The following is a 27,784-nucleotide window of genomic DNA, read 5'->3' on the forward strand; positions in this document are numbered from 1 at the left end:
ATTCAAATTAAAATTGGATATTGATCGTTATTCTTGTACTTCAGTTAGCATATCATTAATTTTTTTCTGTCATGTCAAACAGCTCAAATTGATCAGCTGTCTAAAATAATTTATTAACTCTTCATTTTTTTTCACCCTGTACCAGCCAAACACTATTGCCTAATATTTGTTAACTGACGATTACTTGAGTCTGTTATTTGGAAGTTATCGATTCATTGAACAGTACATGTTAGAAGTTGATTATTTACTGATATCTCAAGCTTTGAAAACACAATCAGTTGTGCTTAGCAGCCATACCTGCTCCTTCCTAGTTTTTAGCTAGCACTCTCCCTTCCACTCAAATCTCTCCAACACCATCTATATCATCACCAGCACCCCTAGTGAAACTGGGGCAGATGCATTTGATACTTCACCAAGTCACAAAAGGTTGGAACTTACCTGCATTTGGTTAATTATTCTTAGCTGAGATACCAGCAGAGGATAAATAATAGGAGCCAAGTTTTAATCCTAAGCAATTAAGCCTTGTAAAAAGCCAGAGCTACAGAAATGCCAACAGAAGCTCCAAAGACCTTAACCCTGGGGGAGGAAGGACCTTCAGATGTATAAAACTGTGTAGTGAAAGCAGAAGCCACAGGGCCAATCGATCTTCTTTCAGTCCTGCACAGAGCACCCCTGTGACCATTCTCCTCAATAACAAGTATCCCATCTCAGATCACGTCCACAACATTTTGGATGGGGAGGGGGAGCAGCCAGATGTCTTGGTACATATTGGTACCAATGACATAGGAAGGAAAAGCGAAGAGGTCCTGAAAGGAGATTTTAGACAGCCATGTAGAAAGGTGAGAAACAGGACCTCCCGGGTAATTTCTGGATTGCTGCCTGTGCCACATGCCAGGATGATCTGGCAAATTTATGCGTGGCTGAGAAGCTGGTGCAGTGGCAGGGCTTCAGGTTCCTGGATCATTGGGATCTCTTCTGGGGGAGGTATGACCTGTTCAAAAGTGATGGGTTGCACCTGTATCTGAAGGGATCCTATATTCTCACAGGCAGGTTTGTTAGAGCTGTTGGGGAGGGTTTAAACTAATTTGGCCGGGGGGTCGGGGGTGTAGGAATCGGAGAGAAGAGACTCAGGATAGGATGGATGGTAAAAAAGCAAAGATAGCGTGCAGTCAGACTGTCAGGAAGGACAGGCAGGTGGTAATACATAATTACAGCCAGCAGGGTGAGTATCAGTGCATTAGGGATGCAAATACAGTACTCAAAGTGTTATATCTTAATGCACAAAGTATAAGAAATTAGGTGGATGACCTTGTTGCACCGTTGCAGATTGTCAGTTATGATGTTGCGGCCATCACTGAATTGTGATTGAAAGATGGTTGTAGTTGGGTGCTAAATGTCCAGGGTTACACATTGGATCTGAGGCACAGGAGGGTCAATGGAGGAGGTGGCATGGTTCTGCTGGTAATGAAAGGTAGCAAATCAGTAGAAAGATGTGACATAGGATCGGAAGATGTTGAATCCTTGTGGGTCGAGTTAAGAAACTGTAAAGGTAAAAGGACCCTGATGGCAGTTACATACAGGCCTCTCAACAGTAGCTGGCACGTGGACCATAGATTACAACAGGAAATCGAAAAGACATGTCAAAAAGTCAATGATATGGTCGCTATGGGAGATTTCAACATGCAGGTCGATTGGGAAAATCATGTTGGAATTGGATCCCAAACGACTGAGTTTGTTAAATGCCTATGAGAGAGATTTTAGAACAATTTGCTGTCAAGTCTACTAGGGGATCAGCTATACTGGATTAGATGTTATGTAATGAACTGGAGGTGATTAGGGAGCTTAAGGTGAAGGAACCCTTAAGAGGCAGTGAACACAATATGATTGAGTTCAACTTGAAATTCGACAGGGAGAAAGTAAAGTCTGATGTAGCAGTATTTCAGTGGAGTAAGGGAAATTACAGTGGTATGAGAGAGGAGTTGGCCAAAGGAAATTGGAAGGAGCTGCTGGCAGGGATGACAGCAGAGCAGCAATGGTGTGAGAACCTAGGAAAAATGAGGAAGGCTCAGGATAGATGTATTCCAAAAACAAAGAAATACTCAAATGGTAAAAGAGTACAACCGTGGCTGAACAAGGGAAGCCAAAGCTAATGTAAAAGCAAAAGAGATGGCATACAACAATGCAAAAATTAGTGGGAAGACAGAAGATTGGGAAGCTTTAAAAAACCTATAGAAAGCAACTAAAAGAATCATTAGGAGGGAAAAGATGAAATATGAAAGCAAGCCAGCAAACAACTTCAAAGTAGATACTAAAAGCTTTATCAAGTATGTAAAAAATAAGAGAAAATAAAGTGAATATAGGAATGCTAGAAAATGAGGCCAGAGAAATAATAATGGGGGCCAAGGAGATGTCAGATGAACAAAATGAGAATTTTGCATCAGTCTTCACTGCGGTAGGCATTAGCAGTGTGCCTGATGTTGAAGGGTGTGAGGGGAGAAAAGTGAGTGCAGTTACTGTTACAAGAGAGAAGGTGCTCAAAACATTGGAAGCCTGAGGGCACAGAAAGGAGGAAGGCAGCGGAAAGGAAATTATAGACCAGTTACTCTGACCTCGCTGGTTGGGAAGATGTTGGAATCAATTGCTAAAGCTGAGGTTATGGAGTACTTGGTGACACAGGACAAGATAGGACAAAGTCAGCTTGGTTTCCTTAAGGGAAAATCTTGCCTGACAAACCTACTGGAATTCTTTAAGGAGATTACACGTAGGACAGATAAAGGGGAATGAAGTGGAAGTTGTATATTTGGATTTTCAGAAGGCCTTTGACAAGGTGACACACATGAGGCTGCTCACCAAGTTAAGAGCCCACGGCATGACAGGAAATTTACTGCCGTGTTAGTGCATTGGATGATTGGTAGGAGGAAGCGAGTGGGAATAAAGGGATCCTTTCTTGGTCAGCAGCCAGTGACTAGTGGTGTTCCGCAAGGTTGGGACCACTTTTTTTTATGCTGCATATCAGTGATTTAGATGATGGCTTTGTTGCCAAGTTTACAGATGATACAAAGATTGGCGGAGAGGCAGGAAGTGTTGAGGAAACAGGTAGGATGCAGAAGGACAGACAGATTAGGAGGATGGGCAAGAGAGTGGCAAATGAAATACAACGTTGGAAAATACATGGGTGTGCACTTCAGTAGTAGAAATAATTGTGCAGACAATTTTCTAAACAGGAAGAAAATCCAAAAATCTGAGATGCAAAGGAACTTGGGAGTCCTTGTGCAGAACACCCGAAAGGTTGACTTGGAGGTAGACTTGGTGGTGAGGAAAGCAAATGAAATGTTAGCTTCCTTTTCAAGAGGTCTAGAATATAAGAGCAGGGATGTGACGCTGAGGCTTTAAAAGGCACAGGTGAGGCCTCACCTTGAGTATTGTGAACAGTTTTGGGCTCCTCATCTGAGAATAGATGTGCTGGCATTGGAGAGGGTTCAGAGGAGGTTCACAAGTATGATTCTGGGATTGAAAAGGTTATTATACGAGGAATGTTTGATGGCTCTGGGTCTATACTCAATGGAATTTAGAAGGATGGAGGGGGGATCTCATTGAAACCTTTTGAATGTTGAAAGGCCTAGACAGAGTAGACGTGGAAAGGATACTTCCAATGGTGGGGGACTCTAGGACAAGATGGCACAGCGTCAGGTTAGAGGCATGTCTATTTAAAATAAAGATGCGGAGAAATTTCTTTTACCGGAGGGTGGTAAATTTGTGGAGTTTATTATCATAGGCAGCTGTGGAGGCCAGGTCATTGGGTGTAATTATAACAGAGCTTGACTGGTTCTTGATTGGACACAGCATCAAAGGTTATGAAGAGAAGGCTGGGGAATGGGGCTGAGGAGAGAAAAAAAGGATCAACCATGTTTGAATGGCGGAGCAGACTTGATGGGCAAATGGCCTAATTCTGCTCCTATGTCCTATGGTCTTATGTCTAGGACAGAGGGCTCTGGTGAGCTGCCCATGCCCAGTAGGGGCAATGGGCTTAACAAGCAGAAGATGAATAAAGCCCGCTTATACAGTCAAGAAACAGTCAAAGTTAATAGTATTGCTGCCCATGATTTTGCACTACTTACAGCATTTAATTTAATTTAATTTCTTATATATATTTCATACTGTAATCTACAGTCGTCTTAAATGTAGTGCACTGTACTTCTGTCACAAGACAACAAATTTCATGACATCTGTCAGTGATATTAAACCTGATTCTGATTCTGAACAAGACATTTTTCAAACATAAGTTTGTGATGGAGGGAATCACAAAGCGAAACGGCATCAATCATACAAGTACAGATAATAAAATGTACATCAGAGCTACAAATGATTATTCTATAAATCCTAAAGACTGTTATACATGTCCATAAATACTTACAGCCTAAAACTAAGCCAAAGTGGGAGGTATTAAGTGGATAACAGCCATAATGAAGATCATTTATTAAAAGCTGTTTTCTTTATGTCAAGTCAATGAGATGGTCTACTGAGATTATAAATCCAAGGTCATGGCCAATGGTGATCCCTCTGACTAATTAGTGATGTGGTTATAAAAAGGTATTTCAAAACCCAGAAATATAAAATCTAAAAGATGATGCTGAAGTGAGAGGTTGGAATTATTGACCATAAGACATAGGTGTAGAATCTGCTCTACCATTGCTGATTTGTTATCCCTCTCAACCCCATTCTCCTTTTTCAGCATTTATTACCATCATTCCCACAATCCTGATTGAGAAGTTGCAGAACCTGGGCCTCTGTACCTCCCTCTGCCATTGGATCCTCGACTTCCTAACCAGAAGACCACAATCTGTGTGGATTGGTGAAAACATATCCTCCTCGCTGTCGATCAACACTGGCGCACCTCAGGGGTGTGTGCTTAGCCCACTGCTCTACTCTCTGTATACACATAGCTGTGTGGCTAGGCAGAGCTCAAATACCACCTATAAATTTACTGATAATGCAACCATTGTCGGTAGAATCTCAGGTAGTGACAAGAAGGTGTACAGGAGTGAGATATGCCAACTAGTGGAGTGGTGCCTCAGCAACAACCTGGCACTCAACGTCAGTAAGATGAAAGAGCTGATTGTGGACTTCAGGAAGGGTAAGATGAAGGAACACATACCAATCCTCATAGAGGGATCAGAAGTGGAGAGAGTGGGCAGTTTCAAGTTCCTGGGTGTCAAGATCTCTGAGGATCTAACATGGTCCAACATATCGATGTAGTCATAAAGAAAGCAAGACAGCGACTATACTTCAATAGGAGCCTGAAGAGATTTGGTATGTCAACAAATACACTCAAAAACTGCTACAGATGTACCATGGAGAGCATTCTGACAGGCTGCATCACTGCCTGGTATAGGGGGTGGGGGGAGGGCTACTGCACAGGACCGAAAGAAGCTGTAGAGGGCTGTAAATCTAGTCAGCTCCATCTTGGGCACTAGCCTACAAAGTATCTAGGACATCTTCAGGGAGCCATGTCTCAGAAAGGCAGCGTCCATTATTAAAGACCTCCAGCACCCAGGGCATGCCCTTTTCTCACTGTTACCATCAGGTAGGAGGTACAGAAACCTGAAGGCACACACTCAGCGATTCAGAAACAGATTCTTCCCCTCTGCCATCCAATTCCTAAATGGACATTGAATTCTTGGATACTGCTTCACTTTTTTAATATACAGTAGTTCTGTCTTGCACCATTTTTGATCTATTCAATATATGTATACTGTAATTCACTTATTTAGTTATTATTATATTTTTCTTCTAGATTATGTATTGCATTGAACTGCTGCTGCTAAGATAACAAATTTCACAACACATGATGGCAGTAATAAACCCGATTCTGATTCTGATCTTCTCAATGTACCCTTTGATGCCCTGACTAATCAAACTCTGCTTTAAGTATACCCAATGACCAGGCCTCCACAGCTGTCTGTGGCAATAAATTCCACTGATCCAGCACCCTCTAGTTAAACAAATTCCTTGTCATCTCTGTTCTGAAGGGAGGTCCTTCTGGCCTGAGGCTATGCCCTCTGGTCCTTGACTACATTCAATTATTGGGTCTACAACCTTAAGTCAATACTTACAAGCTATAAGAAACATCTCAAACATGGTTTCTTTGATTTTACAAAATGGCCTCAGGTGGCCTGCCACATTGTCATGGCGTCAGTCTCAGCATGAAAATAGGCTGGTCAGCCCATGTAGTCCGTGCTGATCATCAAGAACCCATTTTGTTCTGACTTCAAGTTCGGACAAAGAGTCTCTGATTTGAAAGGTTAGCTCTGTTCCTCTACCGCAGACATGTCCTGACAAGCTGGGTATTCATAGTAATTACTGTTTGTGTTTCAGATTTGTACAGCTTCAACATCTGCAGGGAATTGCAATGTGAAAATTAGTAGCTATGTTTACAATAGGGACTCCAATTGTCTGTGGAACACTTCACATTGGATTGCATCAGCTTTATTTATCACATGTTCATTGAAACATCAAAACATGTAGCAATCAACAATGTGAGGATCGTGCTGGAATTTTGCCAATGTGTGTCGCCATGCTTCTGATGTCAACATAGCATGCCCACAACTCACTTGCCCTGACTCTAACCACATGCGTTTGGAATATGAGAGGAAAACTGAGCTCCCCAAGGAAACTCATGTGGTCATGGAGAGAATGTCCAAGTTCCTTAAAGACAGCGGCTGGAATCAAACTCCGATTGGTGATTACTGGCATGGTAAAGTGATTATGCTAACCACTACTCCATTGCAGGACTCTCACTGTCTGGTACATAGCCTCTAAGGAGGAGATATAACCATATAACAATTACAGCACGGAAAAAGGCCATCTCGGCCCTTCTAGCCATGCCGAACGCTTACTCTCACCTAGTCCTACCTACCTGCACTCAGCCCATAACCCTCCATTCCTTTCCTGTCCATATACCTATCCAATTTTTTTTAAATGACAAAATCAAACCTGCCTCTACCACTTCTAGCGGAAGCTCGTTCCACACAGCTACCACTCTCTGAGTAAAGAAGTTTCCTCTTGTGTTACCCCTAAACTTTTGCCCCTTAACTCTCAACTCATGTCCTCTTGTTTGAATCTCTCCTACTCTCAATGGAAAAAGCCTATCCACATCAACTGTATCTATCCCCCTCATAATTTTAAATACCTCTATCAAGTCCCCCCCTCAACCTTCTACGCTCCACATCAACCTTTCTCTGTAACTTAGGTGCTGAAACCCAGGTAACATTCTAGTAAATCTTCTCTGTACTCTCTCTATTTTGTTGACATCTTTGCTATAATTCGGTGACCAGAACTGTACACAATACTCCAAATTTGTCCTCACCAATGCCTTGTACAGTTTTAACATTACATCCCAACTTCTATACTCAATGCTCTGATTTATAAAGGCCAGCATACCAAAAGCTTTCTTCACCACCCTATCCACATGAGATTCCACCTTCAGGGAACTATGCACCATTATTCCTAGATCACTCTGTTCTACTGCATTCCTCAATGCCCTACCATTTACCATGTATGTCCTATTTTGATTAGTCCTACTAAAATGTAGCACCTCACACTTATCAGCATTAAACTCCATCTGCCATCTTTCAGCCTACTCTTCTAACTGGCCTAAATCTCTCTGCAAGCTTTGAAAACCTACTTCATTATCCACAACACCACCACATCTGCATACTTACTAATCCAATTTGTCACACCATCATCCAGATCATTAATGTCCAGTCAGCCCTCCTTATCCGCGGGGGATTGGGTCCAGGACCCCCCGCGGATACCAAAATTCGCAAGTGCTCAAGTCCCTTATTTAACCTGTATCAGTGCGGTGGTCTTTAGGACCCAGCAGAACCCCAGACTTTATTTACCATGTCCCCGTACGATGGACATTAGGACCTGGCGGCATAGCTCTGAATCCGCAGTGTTCCTGTTCATGAAAATAATCACGATCGCAATTGAAAATAAGGTGGAAGAAATAAAGCAATTGGAAAGAGGTGAAACGCCATCGGTCATTGGAAAAGTGTTAGGCTACAGTCGGTCAATGATCAGAATTTTAATGGAGCATTTGAAAGGCCCTGCCCTGATGAAAGCTACAATTATTACTAAGCAACGCAGTGGATTAATTATTAAAATACGTATGCTTCTTAAATGTTTTATATGCATAGAAAGGTAAAATATGTACTACATACTAAGAAAAACGTTTGACTGACTGATGCTAAATAATACCGGATGTACCTGTTCCGACTTCAAATCCGACTTAAAGATGGACTCAGGAACAGAACTCGTTCATAACCTGGGGCTGCCTGTACTTTTAAGTCATTTCTAGATTACTTAAAATACCTAATACAATGTAAATGCTATGTAAATAGTTGTTATACTGTATTGTTTAGGGAATAATGACAAGAAAAAATAGTTTGTACATGCTCAAACAACGAGTGCTGGAGAGAGAACTTCTGGGTTTTCCCGATCTGCGGTTGGTTGAATCAGTGCATACGGAATCCACTGATAAGGAGGGCCGACTGTATATGACAAACAACATTGGACCCAGTACAAATCCCTGAGGCACACCACTAGTCACCGGCCTCCAACCTAACAAACAGTTATCCACCACTATTCTTTGGCATCTCCCATCTAGCCACCTTCCTAACTAACATTCTGTGTGGAACCTTGTCAAAGGCCTTACTGAAGTCCATATTGACAACAACCACTGCTTTACCCTCATATAGTCATTTGAAAAAGCACATTCAATATTCTTGAATCAGTTTCTTCCCTTCTCCATCAACTTTCTGAATGAACACTGCCTCGTTATTTCTCTTTTGCAGTATGTATTTGTTTTTATAACATAGTAATTTTTTATGTCTTGCAATGTACTTCTGCTGTGAAACAACAATTTTCACAACAGATGCCAATGGTAGTAAGCCATATTCTGATTCTGAAGTTCCTTCTTCATACATCCCAGTCACTCTTTGTCTGTTGGTTTACTCAGACATGTTCTCCCAAAACTGAATCTGGCAGTAATTGCCTTCTCCCATTTCCCTTTCAACTACTTCCTCGTCTTTAATGAATCAACTTTATTCTTGTTCAATAAATTGTTCATTGCTATTATATTTTTCAATGATCACTTGTTAAAAACCATCTGACTCATGAATTTATTCTGTGCCTGGCAGAATGTGATCTACCTGAAAAGTCTTCCTTTAGAGTTGAGTTGAGAAAAAACTATTCCTCTAAACAGATCTGTCAAATGGACCATCAAAAAGATACAGTACTCTGCTGCAGGAGGAAATAAAGACGACCTTTTCTGGTGACTGTGACTAGTGACGTACCACAGGGGTCAGTGTTAGGATCGCTTCTTTGCATGTTATATGTCAATAAATTGAACAACAGAACTGATGGCTTTGTGGTCAAGTTTGGGAACAGAACAAAGTCAGGTGGAGGGGCAGGAAGTGTTGAGGAAGCAGGGAGTCTGCAGTGGGACGGACAGATTGAGAGAATAGGCAAAGAATAAGCAAATATTGAATAGAGTGTAGCGAAATGTATAGTCATGCACTTTGGTTGAAGGAGTAAAGACATAGACTATTTTCAAAATGGGGAAAAAGTTCGAAATATCCGAGTGCAAAGGGGCTTGTGAGTCCTCGTGCAGCATTCCCTAACGGTTAACTTGCAGGTCAAGTCAGTGGTAAGGAAGGCAAAAGCAATGTCAACATTTATTTTGAAGGGACTAGAATATAAGGGCAAGGATGTAATACTGAGGCTTTGTAAAGCATTGGTCAGACCACACGGAGTTATCTGAGCAGTTTTGGAGCCCTTATCATGTGCTGGCATTGGAGAGGGTCCAGAAGAGGTTTCACAAGAATGATTCCAGGAACGAATGGGTTAACATATGAGGACTCTCTGGAATTTAGAAGAATGATGGGGGATTTCAATGAAACCTATCAAATATTGAAAGGTGTGACAGTGTATATAGGGAGGCTGTTTTCTATAGTGGATAAATTTAGCACAACCTCAGAATAGAAGGACATCCATTTAGAACACAGATAAGGAGGAATTTCTTTAGCCAGAGGGAATTTGTGGAATTCATTGCCATAGGTGGCAGTGGAGGCCAAGTCATTGAGTATAATTAAAACAGAGGTTGATAGGTTCTTGATTAGCTAGGGTGTCAAAGGTTATGGGGAGAAGGCAGGAGAATGGGGTTGAGAAGGATAATAAATTAGCCATGATGAAATGGGCCAAATGGCCTAATTCTGCTCCTATGTTTTATGGTCTAACATTGCACCATGCAGCACAATTACCACAGCAGAAGCAATGGCTGAAAATAACATTCTTCAAAGCTGCAACTCCACATTTCTGCTTGTGAGCTGATTAAGAGAATTTTATCTGTTCTTCCTTCCCTCTATTCTCTCACTTGCAAAGTTGCTCTTTTTACTTCTGCCTACTTTCCATCTCAGCTACTTTCCAATTCATCAGCATTTCAGAGGTAAACATTTGTCTCTCCTTAACCTTTTGTAAATATTGTTTTCATTTGGTTATTCCCTCCTCCTAGATTTTCTTTTTCTACATCTTTTTCAATGTTTGTGTCTCATATACCTACTTTGATGACAATTTATCTTTGATTGACTTTTCTTGGGCTCATTTCCATTCTGTATCATTGAGACTGTCAGTCAAAAACAGGATGGTGCAAACATTAATTATTCTGTGTTTGCTCTTGTATTCTTCTTGTCCTTCCTCACACATTCCCTCTCAATCAAATTCACACATGTATAGGACATAATTGGATGTCATCGTCTGCATGCTAACATGAGTTCATAATACCTCACATCTTATTCTATTGCAGCAATCACTCACAAGTTCATTCTTCTGGAGGTTGGAGATTAAAACAGCAATTGTCTTTAATGTAACTACTTTAGTACAATGATGCACCTCTGTAGATTGCATGTAGTAAAAAGAGATGTTTTCACCAGTGGCTTCATTCCTTTCTCAAAATCTGGTTTCATCAGTCCTTATCACTCTGGGTCATTTTCTAGGTTACTGGACCAAAGAGGGTGCACGATATCTGAGATGTGTCTCCATGCAGCAGACAGTCTTATTTTAAACAGGGACTTGAGACTTGTAATTTTAACTGATAATTTCAATAATTTTAATAAATAGTGTGGAAGACCACACTAACTTGGGCATTCAGCTAGTGCCCTGGGTGGGGGCAGGTCTTTGATCATGGGTGCTCCATGTAGATGCACTCAGTGATGAGGAGGGCTCTACCCATGATGAACTGGGCCATGCCCACTACGTTATGTAGGATGTTGACTTACAACTGAACTTGTGAGGAAATGCATTTTTGTTATTTCAGTATTTTGCATCATTAAATTGTGATCCATGTTTATTTTCACACCAACTGTTGCATCACCCTCTGCTGGGCATTGAAGCCTGGAAACTATCAGTTTGATACAGCTTAGTCTCTGACAGTGTCTCTGACAGTGTATTCTGGGTTACACTGACCCAGAATAACCTCCATATCTAGTGTCCTCAGCATTTCCCTGGAGACCTGTCACTCAGAGATTCACTCCAGCCTTGTTCCTCGGAGATACCCTCATGCCCCTCAGTCTACGCCACATCTACAAGGTTGCTGCCAGCACTTGGGGATCTGAGTTATAGGTTAAGGTTCAAAAGGTTAGGACTTTTTTCCCCAAGGGCATTGGCGAATGAGGGCAGATTTAATAGAGGTATATAAAATTATGAGGGGTATAGATAAGGTAAAAGTAAGCAGGCTTTTTCCACTGAGGTTGGGTGGAATGAGATCTGGAGGACATGGATTAAAGGGGAAAGGTGAAGCTGAGAGGGAGCTTTTTCACTGAGAGGGTGGTGAGAGTGCAGAACGAGCTGCCAGTGGAAATGGTGGATATGGGTCCAATTTCAACATTGTAGAAATTTGAATAGGTATGTGGATGGAAGGGGTATTGAGAGCAATGATCGGATGCAGGTAGCTAGGACTAGGCAGATTAGACAGACAGACAGACAGACATACTTTACTGATCCCGAGCGAAATTGGGTTTTGTTACAGCTGCACCAGTCAAGAATAGTGAAGAAATATAGCAATATAAAACCATAAATAATTAAATAATACTAAGTTAATCATGCCAAGTGGAAATAAGTCCAGGACCAGCCTATTGGCTCAGGGTGTCTGACACTCCGAGAGAGGAGTTGTAAAGTTTGATGGCCACAGGTAGGAATGACTTCCTATGATGTTACATCTCGGTGGAATGAGTCTCTAGCTGAATGTACTCCTGCGCCTAACCAGTACATTATAAGCAGTATATTAATAGTTCGGCATAGACTAGATGGGCTGAATAGCCTGTTTCTGTGTTGTAGTACTCCATGGCTCTCTAACTCTATGCATGAAGCACTGCCCCTCGGTATCTTTCTGTTTCCGCATCCCACTCTTCCTCAGTAAACCCCTGCAGGCTTGTCCCTCAAGATTCCTGTGTACCTGAGCCACTCAGTATACTCACTTAGCTATGTCTTCAATGGGCCTTTTTGTTTATAGATACATAGATAGATACTTTATTCATCCCCATGGGGAAATTCAACTTTTTTTCCAATGTCCCATACACTTGTTTTAGCAAAACTAATTACATACAATACTTAACTCAGTAAAAATATGATATGCCTCTAAATCACTCTCTCAAAAAGCATTAATAATAGCTTTTAAAAAGTTCTTAAGTAGTTTACTTAAATACATTAAATACAATCAACCCCGGCACTTTAACATATCTTACTCCTGGCGGTTGAATTGTAAAGCCTAATGGCATTGGGGAGTATTGACCTCTTCATCCTGTCTGAGGAGCATTGCATCGATAGCAACCTGTCGCTGAAACTGCTTCTCTGTCTCTGGATGGTGCTATGTAGAGGATGTTCAGGGTTTTCCATAATTGACCGTAGCCTACTCAGCGCCCTTCGCTCAGCTACCGATGTCATACTCTCCAGTACTTTGCCCACGACAGAGCCCGCCTTCCTTACCAGCTTATTAAGATGTGAGGCGTCCCTCTTCTTAATGCTTCCTCCCCAACACGCCACCACAAAGAAGAGGGCGCTCTCCACAACTGACCTATAGAACATCTTCAGCATCTCACTACAGACATTGAATGACGCCAACCTTCTAAGGAAGTACAGTCGACTCTGTGCCTTCCTGCACAAGGCGTCTGTGTTGGCAGTCCAGTCTAGCTTCTCGTCTAACTGTACTCCCAGATACTTGTAGGTCTTAACCTGCTCCACACATTCTCCATTAATGATCACTGGCTCCATATGAGGCCTAGATCTCCTAAAGTCCACCACCATCTCCTTGGTCTTGGTGATATTGAGACGCAGGTAGTTTGAGTTGCACCATATCACAAAGTCCTGTATCAGTTTCCTATACTCCTCCTCCTGTCCATTCCTGACACACCCCACTATGGCCGTGTCGTCAGCGAACTTCTGCACATGGCAGGACTCCGAGTTATATTGGAAGTCTGATGTGTACAGGGTGAACAGGACCGGAGAGAGTACGGTTCCCTGCGGCGCCTCAATATGCTTTTGTAGCTACACTGCGTGGCTCTGTCTCTCAGAAGACCCTGAACCCTGGCTTCTTAGTATTAATCTGTAGCTATGTTCTTAAGTAATCTCCTGTAGCTAACTCCCACTGTAAAGCACTACAATTATGTCCCTGCTGCACTTCCCTTGGTATACCCTTGTCTTGCTTGGCTTTCAGTACAGTCATCTGCGGCTGTGTCATTCAGTACACCCTGGTTATTATATCTAACACAGTACTCCAGTGTCTATGTCCTCACTATGACCCTGTGTCTATGTCCTCAGTCTGCCCCTGTGCTCATCTCCTTAGTCTGTCCCTGTGTCTATGTCCTCAGTTTACCCCTGTGTCTATGTTCTCAGTCTACCCTTGTGTCTATGTCCTCAGTTTACCCCTGTGTCTATGTTCTCAGTCTACCCTTGTGTCTATGTCCTCAGTTTACCCTGTGCTCATCTCCTCGTCTACTCCTGTGTCTATGTCCTCAGTCTACCCTTGTGTCTATGTCCTCAGTTTACCCCTGTGTCTATGTTCTCAGTCTACCCTTGTGTCTATGTCCTCAGTCTGCCCCTGTGCTCAACTCCTTAGTCTGTCCCTGTGTCTATGTCCTCAGTTTACCCCTGTGTCTATGTTCTCAGTCTACCCTTGTGTCTATGTCCTCAGTTTACCCCTGTGCTCATCTCCTCAGTCTGCCCCTGTGCTCATCTCCTTAGTCTGTCCCTGTGGCTATGTCCTCAGTTTACCCTGTGCTCATCTCCTCGTCTACTCCTGTGTCTATGTCCTCAGTCTATCCCTGTGTCTATGTCCTCAGTTTACCCCTGTGTCTATGTCCTCAGTCTACCCTTGTGGCTATGTCCTCAGTTTACCCCTGTGCTCATCTCCTCAGTCTACCCCTGTGTCTATGTCCTCAGTCTACCCTTGTGGCTATGTCCTCAGTATACCCCTGTGTCTATGTCCTTTGTCTACCCCTGTGCTCATCTCTTCAGTGTGCCCCTGTGGCTAAGTTCTCAGTATGTTCTTCTGGGTAGTCCTCAGTGTATCTGTGTGATTCTGTCCTAAGTGTTCCCCTGTGATTATGTGACTATGTCCTCAATATATCCATGTGGTTAAGGTCCCAGAGTGTCCCTGTAGGTATTTTCTCAGTGTGTCCCTGTGGCTAAGGTCCCAGTGTGTCCCTGTGGCTAAGGTCCCAGTGTGTCCCTGTAGGTATTTTCGCAGTGTGTCCCTGTGGCTAAGGTCCCAGTGTGTCCCTGTAGGTATTTTCGCAGTGTGTCCCTGTGGCTAAGGTCCCAGAGTGTCCCTGTAGGTATTTTCGCAGTGTGTCCCTGTGGCTAAGGTCCCAGTGTGTCCCTGTGGCTAAGGTCCCAGTGTGTCCCTGTAGGTATTTTCGCAGTGTGTCCCTGTGGCTAAGGTCCCAGTGTGTCCCTGTAGGTATTTTCGCAGTGTGTCCCTGTGGCTAAGGTCCCAGTGTGTCCCTGTAGGTATTTTCTCAGTATATTCCAGTGGTAATAATGCTCATTATGGTCCTGAAACCTTGATATATTCCTATCATTTTGTTCCCTCATCATCTACTATCCAATCCCTCCGCATTTCTTTTAGCATAGTCCTGCCATCCAATCTCTTGTTACAATCCTATAACTTGTCTTCAGTGTGGTCTCTCTGACCAAGATGTACATTAACCCTTTGGTATACTGTCACCCACTTTCTACCTCCTTGCAGCTCAGTCCCTTGTGCAGCTTCCCCAGGGAAGTTCGAGCGGCCTGATCTCTTTTGAATTTCGGTGTGAGACCACAACTCATTCTCACAGCTATCATTTGAATTTTTATAGTTCCATAATTCAGATTTTCTCACTGATTTATGTCATTGAGCTGTTCTCATGATGAATTGTGATAACATTTCTGGATGAGGACTGCAATATCTCATGAATGATTGTTAGATTTTGCAATCGTATTTCACAGAATTTTTATTGTAAAAGTACACAAAGCCATGAATCTTGAGGGAATAAACACGACCAATGTCAACAACATGAAGAAAGCCCATAATCAAAGATTTGCCAATGTTTTGATCTGGAGATTGATTTAGAGACAAGTCTGCACTGAAATATTAATCTTCATTTTTATTCCAGAAAGTGGCAATTGGTGCTGATGTTATTAGCGTGTAAAAATATAACGATTTTCTCTACCAATTTCAATTTCAATTCATCCATATCTATCCATATCCATATCTGTCTCTGTATATATGCAGATTTATCTATATTTATATAGAGTGCTACCCACTCATTTTGCTCTCACGTAAGTTGACATGCTGGTTCTGTCAACCACACACTAAAGTACAGATTCATTTCCTTGGCCAGTTGCACCTCACTACTTTGGCACCGACATTGTAGAATGACCTGATCAGCGGACAAGCAGTCTTTTTTATTCATCCAATGCCCTCTATTTGTAATAGCCACATTCAGTATTTTGCTCCAGACCAGTTAGTTGTGGAAGCATGTTTCAGTTAAAACCACTGTAACATTATACAGTGAACACATCGAATAAACTTGGTTGTTGAGGGTGCAATAGTTTTAAGACTAGATTGCTTCTGGGAACTTTAGAGTTAACTTTTAAAGTGATGAAGATCATGACTAACCATGATGACAAAAGAGAACTTTTGGGAATTGAAAACTAAGTCAAAGGCTCTGGAGGACTTTGATGAAGAAAGAGTAGACAATGAAATGCAAGCTAAAATTTGCTGTTAAGCTGAGTAACTGCATAAAGAATGCAGAGAAAATGAAAGAAGAGTTTGGAAATGGAGAATGGAAGATGAACACCACAAGAATGCAGTATACAGTTGGCCCTCCTTATCCGTGGGGGATTGGTTCTGAGACCCCCCGCGGATACCAAAAAACGCGGATGCTCAAGTCCCTTATTTAACCTGTCTCAGAGCGGTGGTCCTTGGCACCCAACGGAACCCTGGACTTTATTTACCATGTCTCAGTGCAGTGGACATTAGGACCTGGCACAGCTCTGAACCCACCATCGCGATTGAAAATAAGGTGGAAGTAATAAAGCGATCGGAAAGAGGTAAAACGCCATCGGTCATTGGAAAAGTGTTAGGCTACAGTCAGTCAACGATCAAAACATTTTTAATGGAGCATGTGAAAGGCCCTGCCCCGATGAAAGCTACAATTATTACTAAGTAACGCAGTGGTTTGATTATTGAAATACGTATGTTTCTTAAATGTTTTATATGCATAGAAAGGTAAAATATGTACTATATACTAAGAAAAACGTTTGACTAACTGACGCTAAATAATACCGGATGTACCTGTTCAGACTTAAAGACGGACTCAGAAACGGAATTCACTCATAACCCAGGGATTGCCTGTACTTTTAAGTCATTTCTAGATTACTTATAATACCTAATACAATGTAAATGCTATGTAAATAGTTATTATACTGTATTGTTTAGGGAATCATGACAAGAAAAATAGTCTGTACATGCTCAAACAACGAGTGTTGGAGAGAGAACTTCCGGGTTTTCCCAATCCGCGTTTGGTTGAATCCGCGCATGCGGAACCCGCGGATAAGGAGGGCCGACTGTACAAGAAATCTGCGACTAGTTAGAGAGCTCCTTCCTTGGCATAAAAGAATGGTAAAACCAACCCAAGCAACAAATTCAACAAAAGACAGTTTTCTGGAGAAAGCTAAAACTTTGCAAAGAACTTGGACATGGACATCTTTAATGTGGTTTAAATGACCATATAATCTCATCTGCAAAATACCTTTGTGGGTGATGGATAACAGTCTGACTCTGGTTAACTGGCATAAACATACTGAAAAACACAAGAGGCTGCAGATACTGGAAATCCAGAGCCTAACACACAAAATGCTATGTTAGCCTTGATGAAGGCTCTCGGCCCAAAAGGTGGTCTCTTTATTCCTTTCCATAGGTACATTTTAATTATGTCAGTCATTTGGCAGTCAACATGCAAGAGAGTATTCTGGAGTTATGTGAATATAGCAGACATTAATTCAAGCAAGAACCAGGCAGGCAGTAAATTGAAGTTAAACTGGCCCCACAGACTAAGATTGCATATGCAAGAGCTCAACAGTAAGGCAATGGGTTTGTGTTAATTGGCTTGCATCAAACCAGGCAATCATTTGCACCATTGTGACTTGAGTGCAAACTGGCAGACCAGGCGGATGTTGTCCCTTACCATATCAAACATAGGCAATCAATAGTTCTTGTCTATTTACCATACTTGTGTACAGCCCTGACAACATTCATTTTGGGTTACCTGGTTCTCAGTCATCAAGAGATTTAGATTATGTGTGTAAATTAGTTTACCCTGAAGGCACTTGGACCTTCAATTACAATGTGCTTTCACTATGCATCTCGAAGGAACCATTTGTCAGCCCAAAGTACTGAAATAAACAATGTCATTGTAACTGTCAAAATTGTATTGAATCACCCCTGTTACTTTGATTTTAAGGGCATAAAAATGTGATGTACTTTGAGATTGTAAGCCTCTACCCATTGTGTCTTCAGAATGATGCCAAATAAAGACTTATATATCACCAGCTTCACTATCTCTTCGGTATTTTGATCGCAGTCACAACACAGCTATGTGGTACATCAGTAGAACTGAATGACATAACTATTATTACCTCATGGGTTCAGCAATTTGATCACATATATAATTCAAGAAATGAATAATCATTGTGGGAAATTGCCCATCCCATTCTAGCATCCATGGAATATAAACCATGCAATTGTATTTTTCTCTCTCTACTATTCAGTTCAATCTTAATTACTCAGCCAATGGACCAAGGATTTTATCCCAAAATTCTTGTCCTCGAGGAAACCACATGCTTGAAATCTGGTAAAAAATTTCATTGTAGATTTGATATATCAGGAAACATTTTTTATTTAAAGAAACAGCACAGCAATGCGCCTTTCTGGCCCAGCAAGCCTGCACCACCAACTACACCCAGGTGACCAATAACCTACTAACCTGTACGTTTTTGGAATGCGGGTGGAAACTGGAGCACCTGGACAAACCCCACGCAGTTATGGGGAGGACGTATAAACTCCTTGCAGACAGCGGTGGGAATTAAACCAAGGTCTTAGTGCTGTGTGAACCACAACGTGACCCTGCTAGACACCCAATCCCATTCTCATCACAGAATCTGTTTTAATATTAACATTCAGAAGTTGTAGTGGTTTCAGTCTGATTCTGCAAGGCACAAAGTATTTCGCAGTATAAGAAGTTGCTTACTTGAAGTCAGCAAATTGACAAGACATCTGCTAATGACAACACAGGAGCATCGGGTCAAGATTCTGAGGACTGAACTGGAACCTATGCTACCAGACAATTGCCCTCAGACTTCTCTTGGGGGTCTACTGCAGGAAAAAGGATAGTAGGGAGAATGCCAGTAATAATCTGCTAATTGTATGCCAGGGATGTACTTCCTCTTCCAGGAATTGGTTTTGCAACTTAATAAAGTTAGAACTCAAAAATATTGATATGAAAGCATTTCCCTTTTTAAACATCCTGCATTATTGCTTATACTGTTCACGAGGCTGATTAATACTGTTAGCTTTAGCCTATCTACATTGACTGTCAATAGGATTTGGCTGACATGCCTGTGTTGTAGTACCATTGATCATCAATGGTCTATACCTTTTTTATGCCATGGACCCCTAATATTAACCAAGGGGTAGGTTAATTGGTCCTTGTAAATTGTCCCATGATTATGCTGGAGTTAAATTGGGGATTGCTGGGTGGTGAGACTCAACGGGCCGGCACTGTATCTCAATAAAACAATTAATTAGAGGACTGCTGGAATATCAGAATACCACAAATATTATTGTAGCACCACACAAGCATAACATTTCAGTTTGTGCACCTACATTGTACTCACATCTACTGTGATGTAGTGCTTCGAGAGGTTGTTCATCCCGTGTGGTATGGAGGGCCCACCGCTCAGGATTGGAAAAAGGATGGCAGCAGAAAGTTGTAAACTCAGCCAGCCCCTTCATGGGTGCTAGCCTCAACAACATCAAGGACACCTTCAAAAATCAATACCTCAAAAAGGTGGCATCCATTATTAAGGACACCATTACCCAAGACATGCCTTTCTCATTGCTACCACCAAGAAGGAGGTACAGGAGCTTGTAGACACACACTCAACATTTCAGGAACATCCTCCGTGATCAGATTTCTAAATGGACAATGAACCCACGAACAATACCTCCGTATTTTTTCCTTTCTTTGGAACGACTTCTTTATTTTAATGTATGTGTATGTATCTATATAAATATGTACGAAACCCTGGTTTCCATGTCTGCATAACTCTTCAGTCCTGCCAAACTCACAACACTGAGAGGCTGTACCGCCCCCAGACCCTGGTGTGTGTGGATGCTGTGCAATTTGCTAGCCTGTTACAAATTAGTGACATGAAATAACAGACAGTACGCTGCATATGATAAAAGGAATTATATTTATGAATCTTAAATTAACTAAAGGGTTAGTAAAGAAAAAGAAAAAAGAAAGGGGCCCATTTTAATTAAACAGTCAAAAGTGCAGAAGTTGGAGCTCATCTTGAACTTCCTGTCACCCACGGACTGGACCCTCGGTCAGCGTGAAAACATACACCACCTTCCGAGCGTTGCTGACAATCCATCTCGAACAGACAGGTGTCTCACCGGCCCGTATCCTACAACCAGTTCTCCCCAGCTTCTTCTCTCTTCGTCTCCTGCCGAACAACAAAAAAACCAAGACCAACTTTAGTGTCCCTCCCCCTAATCCTACCATTCTAATTGGATGGCACACATTCCCCATCATCCCTTACCTTTGACAATAACCCAAAGCAGCACAGACTGCTCGTACAGAACGGCTAAATGAAATACATACAGCATAACAGTAAAATATGAACCAGGGCATTACACTCTCCCCCCACTAAAATAGTCATGTCCTCATGACTTGTAAATAATTTGTCATCCCATCATTAATTACACCATTTTCAAAGGAATTTCTTGATGTCAGAACCTCCAATACATTTGTAAATAATGGTTTTGACATATCTCACTAGGGGGATAGTCATAACACCTTGTTCCCCGATGCTACATAGTCCAGCTTACCTGGGGTTTCCTGATCCTTTGAGACCTCCTTATCCCATCAGCTTCTTCTTCATTTTCAGACACTCCTTGGGATACCTCTGGTCTACAGGGTGAGGCCTCCCCCGTCCATTACTCGTGCCTTCCAGCAATACAGGTCCCTCTGCCACTTGGCTGAGATCAGCTTCATCCCCAGCTACTTTAGAGCCCAGCCCCCTTTCAAGGTCCAGCTGCATGCCTGCCTGTCCACTGATAGTCAGGGGGCACCATTTCACCTAACTTAGCGTGAGAACAGAATGGAATCTCTTCCTCAATTAGTGGGGAGTTAGCGAAAGGCAGCATATACTACACCCCTATTTCCTCATCCTCTGAGTCCATATATCTTTCAGGCTTGGGAGCGAGTCTAATATTTCCTGCTGCTGATCCTTCAGTCTCGCCATGTCACCATGGAGTCCTCTTACTAGGTGTAGGGTCCAGGTCAGGCTCTGGGTCAACACCCACCTCTTGCTATAATGAGGTGACCAGAATTGAACACAATACTCTAAGTGCGATCTCAATAGAGATTTGTAGAGTTGCAACATGACCTCTCTACGTTTGAACTCAGTCCCCCTATCAATGAAGCCTAGCATCCCATAGGCCTTCTTAACTATCCTATAAACCTATGCAGCGACCTTGAGGGATGTATGGATTTGAACCCCAAGGTCCCTCTGTTCATCCACACTCTTAAGTAACCGACCATTAACCCTGTACTCAGTCTTCTGGTTTGTCCTTCCAAAATGCATCACCTCACACTTATCCAGATAGAGCTCCATCTGCCACTTTTCTGCCCAACTCTGCATCCTGTCTATATCCTCTTGTAACCTTCGAAAACCTACAGCTCCATCCACAACTCCTCCAATCTTCGTGTCATCCGCAAACTTACTCACCCATCCTTCCGCCTCTTCATCCAGGTCATTTATAAAAATCACAAATAGCAGGGGTCCCAGGACAGATCCCTGCGGCACTCCACTAGTCACTGACCTCCAGGCAGAATACTTTCCATCCACTGCTACCTCTCCTTTCTTCCTGTAAGCCAATTTTTTATCCAAACAGCCAAGGTTCCACTGATCCCATGCCTCATGACTTTCTGGATGAGTCTCTCATGAGGGATGTTGTCAAATGCTTTGCTAAAATCCATGTAGACCACATCTACCGCCCTACCCTCATCAATTTCTTTTGTTACCTCTTCAAAAAACTCAATTAGGCTCATGAGGTACGACCTTCCCTTCACGAAGCCATGTTGACTATCCTTGAGAAGACTACTTTTCCAAATGCTCGTAGATCCTATCCTTAAGAATCCTTTCCAGTAGCTTACAGACTACCAACGTAAGACTCACTGGTCTATAGTTCCCAGGATTCTCCTTATTACCTTTTTTGAACAAGGGAACTACATTTGCCATTCTCCAATCCTCTGGCACCTCCCCTGCAGCCAAAGAGGATTCAAAGATCATATCTAATGCTCCTGCGATCTCTTCTCTCAATTCCCACAACAACCTGGGGTATATCTCATCCGGCCCTGGGGCTTTATCAATCTTGATGTTTTTAAGAAGATCCAACACTTCTTCTTCCTTAATCTCCACATTGTCCAGCACACAGGACTGTTTTATTTCGACCTCACCCTGAACAAGGTCCTTTTCACTTGTGAATACTGAAGCAAAGTATTCATTTAGGACCTTCCCAACCTCCTCCGCCTCCAGGTACATGTTGCCTTCTTTATCCTTTAGCGGCCCCACCTTCATTCTTGTCATCCTTCTGTTCTTCACATATGCATAGAACGCCTTGGGGTTCTCCTTAATCCTACATGCCAAGGCCTTCTCATGCCCCCTTCGAGCTCTCCTAAGTCTTTCCTTTAGCTCCTTCCTGGCTACCCTATATTCCTCATGAGCCCCTCCTGCTTCTTGCTTCTTATGTCTAACATATGCTTCCTTCTCCCACTTGACGAGTTGCCTCACGTGTTTCGTCAGCCACGGTTCCCTTTTCCTACCATTTTTTCCTTGTCTCAGTGGGACAAACCCATCCTGAACCCAGCACAAGTGGTCCCTAAACTTCCTCCAAATTACTTCTGTGCTTTCACCCTTGAACATCTGTTTCCAATTTACTCTCGCTAGTTCCTGCCTCATCCCTTCATAGTTAGTCCTTCCCCAGTTAAGCACTTTAGCATTTTGTCTGATTTTATCCCTTTCCATAGCTATGCTGAAGCTAAGGGAGTTGTGGTCACTCTCACCAAAATGCTCCCCCACCATGTGGTCTGTCACCTGACCAGGTTCATTACCCAGAACTAGATCCAGTACAGCCTCTCCTCTCGTCGGCCGGTCCACATACCGTGTCAGGAATCCTTCTTGAACACACCTGACAAATTCAGCTCTATCTATCCCCCCAGCAGTCAGGAGGTGCCAGTCAAAATGAGGGAAGTTGAAATCACCCATAACTACAACCCTGTATTTCCTGTACTATTCTAAAATATGCCTGCTTATCTGCTCCTCGGCACCTGAGGGCTATTTGGGGGCATATAGACTACTCCCAGCACTGTGATTGATCCCTTCCTGTTTCTGACTTCCACCCAGACCGACTCAGTGGACACTCCCTCTGCAGCGTCCTCCCTTTCTATAGCTGTGATACTATCCCTGACCAGCAATGCTACTCCCCCCACTTTTCTAGCTCCCATCCTATTCCTTTTAAAGCACCTGAACCCCAGTACCTGCATCATCCAATCGTGCCTTTCCTCCAACCAAGTTTCAGTAACGGCCACAACATCATAGTTCCACGTACTGATTCATGCTCTAAAGTTCATCCCCTTTATTCCTAATGCTCCTAGCATTGAAATAGACACATTTCAACCCCTCTAACTGGCTACATTTATGTTTTGTCCCCTGCCTGTCCTTCCTCACCAACTCAGAACACATAGCATCATGCCCTTGTCCTTCTACCCTAATCTCTGCACTCACATTCTGATTCCCACCCCCCCCCCCCACCCCCCACCAGCCGAACTAGTTTAAACTCTCCCCAACAGCTCCAGCAAATCTGCCCGCTGGGATATTGGTCCCTTTCCAGTTCAGGTGCAGTCCGTCCTTTTTGTACAGGGCAGACCTTCCCCAGAAGGGATCCCAATGATCCAGAAATCTGAACCCCTGCCCCCTGCACCAACTCCTCAGCTACACATTCATCTGCCATAACTTCCTGTTCCTACCCTCTCTGTCTCGTGGCACAGGCAGCAATCCCGAGATTACCACCCTTGACGTCCTGCTTTTCAACTTCTTTTTAACTCCCTATATTCCTTCTTCAGGACCTCATCCCTACTCCTATCTGTGTCATTGGTCCCCACGTGGACCACGACATCTGGCTGCTCACCCTCTCTCCTGAGAATACCGAGAACTCGATCCAAGATATCACAGACTCTGGCACCAGGGAGGTAACAGACCATCCGGGATTCTCAATCTCTTTCACAGAACCTCTTATCTGTCCCTCTAACTATCGAATCCCCTATCACTACTGCTCTCCTCTTTTCCCTCCTTCCCTTCTGAGCTGAGGGTCCAATCTCGCTGCCAGAGACACAACCACTGCAACTTGTCCCTGGTAGGTTGTTCCCATCAACAGTATCCAAAATGGTACACTTATTATTGATGGGAAAGGCCACAGGGGTGCTCTGCTCATTCTGTCTATTCCCCTTCCCTCTCCTGACAGTTACCCAGCTACCTGCCTCCTGACTCTTAGGGGTGACTATCTCCCTGAAACTCCTGTCTGTTTCTGCCTCTGCCTCCCAAATGATCCGAAGTTCATCCAGCTCCAGCTCCAGTTTCCTAACTCGGTTTGTCAGGAGCTGCAACTGGATGCACCTTTTGCTGGTGTGGTCATCAGGGACAATTGTGCTGTCCCTCACTCTCCACGTCCTACAATTGGAGCACTCGACTGCCCTATCTACTGCCTCCATTACCAACTCCTAAGTTAATTGAATTAATTAAAGAAACTTACCCGGCCTTATCTCACTAGGAGTAAACTCATTCTCCGCCTCTTCTCGCCGAAGCCTCTCGAGCCAAAGCCTCAAAGCTCCACTCCTTCACTGACCCACTCACTCACTTGCCGCTCTCTTTTTATTTGTTTGAGCTTTTTGATTTTCGATTGCCCAATCAGCTGCTTTCTGCTGAGTCTGAGCTATTCAAATCTTGATTGACTTGATTGCACAATCCAACTGCCAAAACTGCCAAAACCTCTCAGGCCAAAGCCTCATAGCTCCACTCCTTCACTAGCCCACTCATTCACTCACTGGCCACTCTCCACTCACACACTGGAAAGTCACAGGGGCTCCTGAAATGCCTTGGTGTGCCCCTTTGAGCTGGAAGAATCCCAGTGGACAGATGAATGCCATCTTCTCTTTATCAGCCTCACTCATGGAGATCTGATAATACCCACTCCTCGAGTCCAGCACACTCCGCACCACTCAGACAGGCCAGCGCGTCATCGATTCTTGGGACTGTAAACTGGTCTGGGACTGTACGCCTGTCCAGAGACTGATAGTCTACACACATACATACCTTCCCATTCTTCTTCCTGACCACCACTACTGGAGATGCTTAAGAGCTTCTGGATGCAGTGATGATCCCAGCTTCCTTCAACTTCCATAGATGTTGCTGAACGTCTTCCACCTCTGCAGGTGCCAGTCGCTGCAACCTTTCCCTGGGTCCTCAGTCACCCAGATGGTGTGGCGGGTGCTCTTGGAACAACCTACATCAAACCTGTCAGTAGAAAAGACATCTTGCAGCTTCAACATCTTCTCAGTCAACCTCTTCTTCCAACCTCCAAGTACCGGAGAGTCCCCAAAGTTGAATGACCCGGCAGTCAACTTTCCCCTTTTTGGAAAGAGTCTCCCCAGCTTGTCTCACAGGGGCACCAGAGGTTACCATCACCTGTAAGAGATACACCATTAGCATACCCCGCCTGAGGGTGATCTCCTGCTCGGAAGTGTTCACTGTCATCCTGCCTCTGCAGTTCGGGCCTCACCGGTACCCCTCTTTGAGATCTTCCAGAGCATCCACCAAGAGGACCTCGACATCAGGCATTCCAGGGTTTGGGGTTTCCTGTCACTCTAGTTATTTTCCTAGGCCGTAACATGACCGGTTTGGGCTGGGTCTACCACACAGTTCCTTGTCTATGCTCATCATTCAGGCCAGTGCAGACACACACTTCCTCAAAAGCAGCTCGGAACACAGGATGAATGGACAATGTTTACAGAAAGCTCTCTCCAACGTTCTCCTTGCAGGCTCCCATCAGCCTCATCACAATAAGAGTATTCGTCCCCACAAAAATTGAAGCTCGTCCTTCTCGACGGCATCCAAACAAACCAACAAGGACCCCAGCTACTCCCACATCTGCCTCTGAAAACTGCAGCTTCAATGACAAGTAACCATCATACAGATAATCATCGGTACTAAGACCCCAGATCTCTAGCGCACTGAGTGGCATCAATGGTAAATGCATCAAACAAACGATACAGCAGAGTAACCTGAGAGCCGGTGTCCAGTGTGGCTCCAGCGTAAATACCCTCAATCCGCAGTCATACACTAGAGCTTGGACCCAATAAGCCTTCAGGAATAGGGTTTTTTCATTTAGGGTGTTCCTTGAACGTGTTCCCCCCGAGATGCCAGACCATTCCCTCACTGGGTCTCTCTACTTATGTACCCAGGGGCTCACTCTCCGAGGGTTTTCCCATCCTTAACACTCCAGCTGACATGTCTCTCTTTACCACAGTTATAACAGACAATACCGATCGCCCACTCTGCCTCTTCTCCCTGGACCCTGTTCACTTGCAGCGCTCTGCTTAGTCCGTCCCCTCAGAGGGTCTGACTCCCTGTCGGCCTTATCGTGCACCTGCCAATAACAACCAGGGCATCTCAGTCCTAAACTCTGCCTCGAGATTGTAGGGATGACTTTCAACAGACTGAAAAGCTTGAGCATGTAGATATTAAGAAAGAGGATGTGCTGAAGCTTTTTGAAAGCATCAAGTTGGATAAGTTGCTGGGACCAGATGAGATGTACCCCAGGACAGTGTGAGAGGTGAGGGAGGAGATTGCTGAGCCTCTGGCAATGATCTTTGCATCATCAATGGGGACAGGAGAGGTTCCGGAGGATTGGAGGGTTGCAGATGTTGTTCCTTTTTTCAAGAAAGGGAGTAGAGATAGACCAGGAAATTATAGACCAGTGAGTCTTACCTCAGTGGTTGGTATGTTGATGGAGAAGATACTGAGAGGCAGGATTTATGAACATTTGGAGAGGTATAATATGATTAGGAGTAGTCAGCGTGGCTTTGTCAAGGGCAGGTCATGCCTCACAAGCCTGATTGAATTTTTTGAGGATGTGACTAAACACGTTGATGAAGGAAGAGCAGTAGATGTAGTGTATATGGATTTCAGCAAGGCATTTGATAAGGTACCTCATGCAAGGCTTATTGAGAAAGTAAGGAGGCATGGGATCCAAGAGGACATTACTTTGTGGATCGAGAACTGGCTTGCCCACAGAAGGCAAAGAGTGGTTGTAGAGGAGTCATATTCTGCATGGAGGTCGATCACCAGTGGTGTGCCTCAGGGATCTGTTCTTACACTTTGTGATTTTTTTAAATGACCTGGATGAGGAAGTGGATGGATGGGTTAGTAAGTTTGCTGATGACACAAAGGTTGGAGGTGCTGTGGATAGTGTGGAGGGCGGTCAGCAGTTACAGCTGAACATTGATAGGATGCAAAACTGGGTTGAGAAGTGGCAGATGGAGTTCAACCCAGATAAGTGTGAAGTGGTTCATTTTGGTAGGTCAAATATGATGGCAAAATATAATATTAATGGTAAGACTCTTGACAGTGTGGAGGATCAGAGGGATCTTGGGGTCTGAGTCCATAGGACGCTCAAAGCAACTGCGCAGGTTGACTCTGTGGTTAAGAAGGCGTACGGTGTATTGGCTTTCATCAATCATGGAATTGAATTTAGGAGCCGAGAGGTAATGTTGCAGCTGTATAGGACCCTGATCAGACCCCACTTGGAGTACTGTGCTTGGTTCTGGTTGCCTCACTACAGGTT

The sequence above is a fragment of the Hemitrygon akajei genome, chromosome 19, assembly GCF_048418815.1.
Source record: "Hemitrygon akajei chromosome 19, sHemAka1.3, whole genome shotgun sequence".
Lineage (NCBI taxonomy): Eukaryota > Metazoa > Chordata > Chondrichthyes > Myliobatiformes > Dasyatidae > Hemitrygon > Hemitrygon akajei.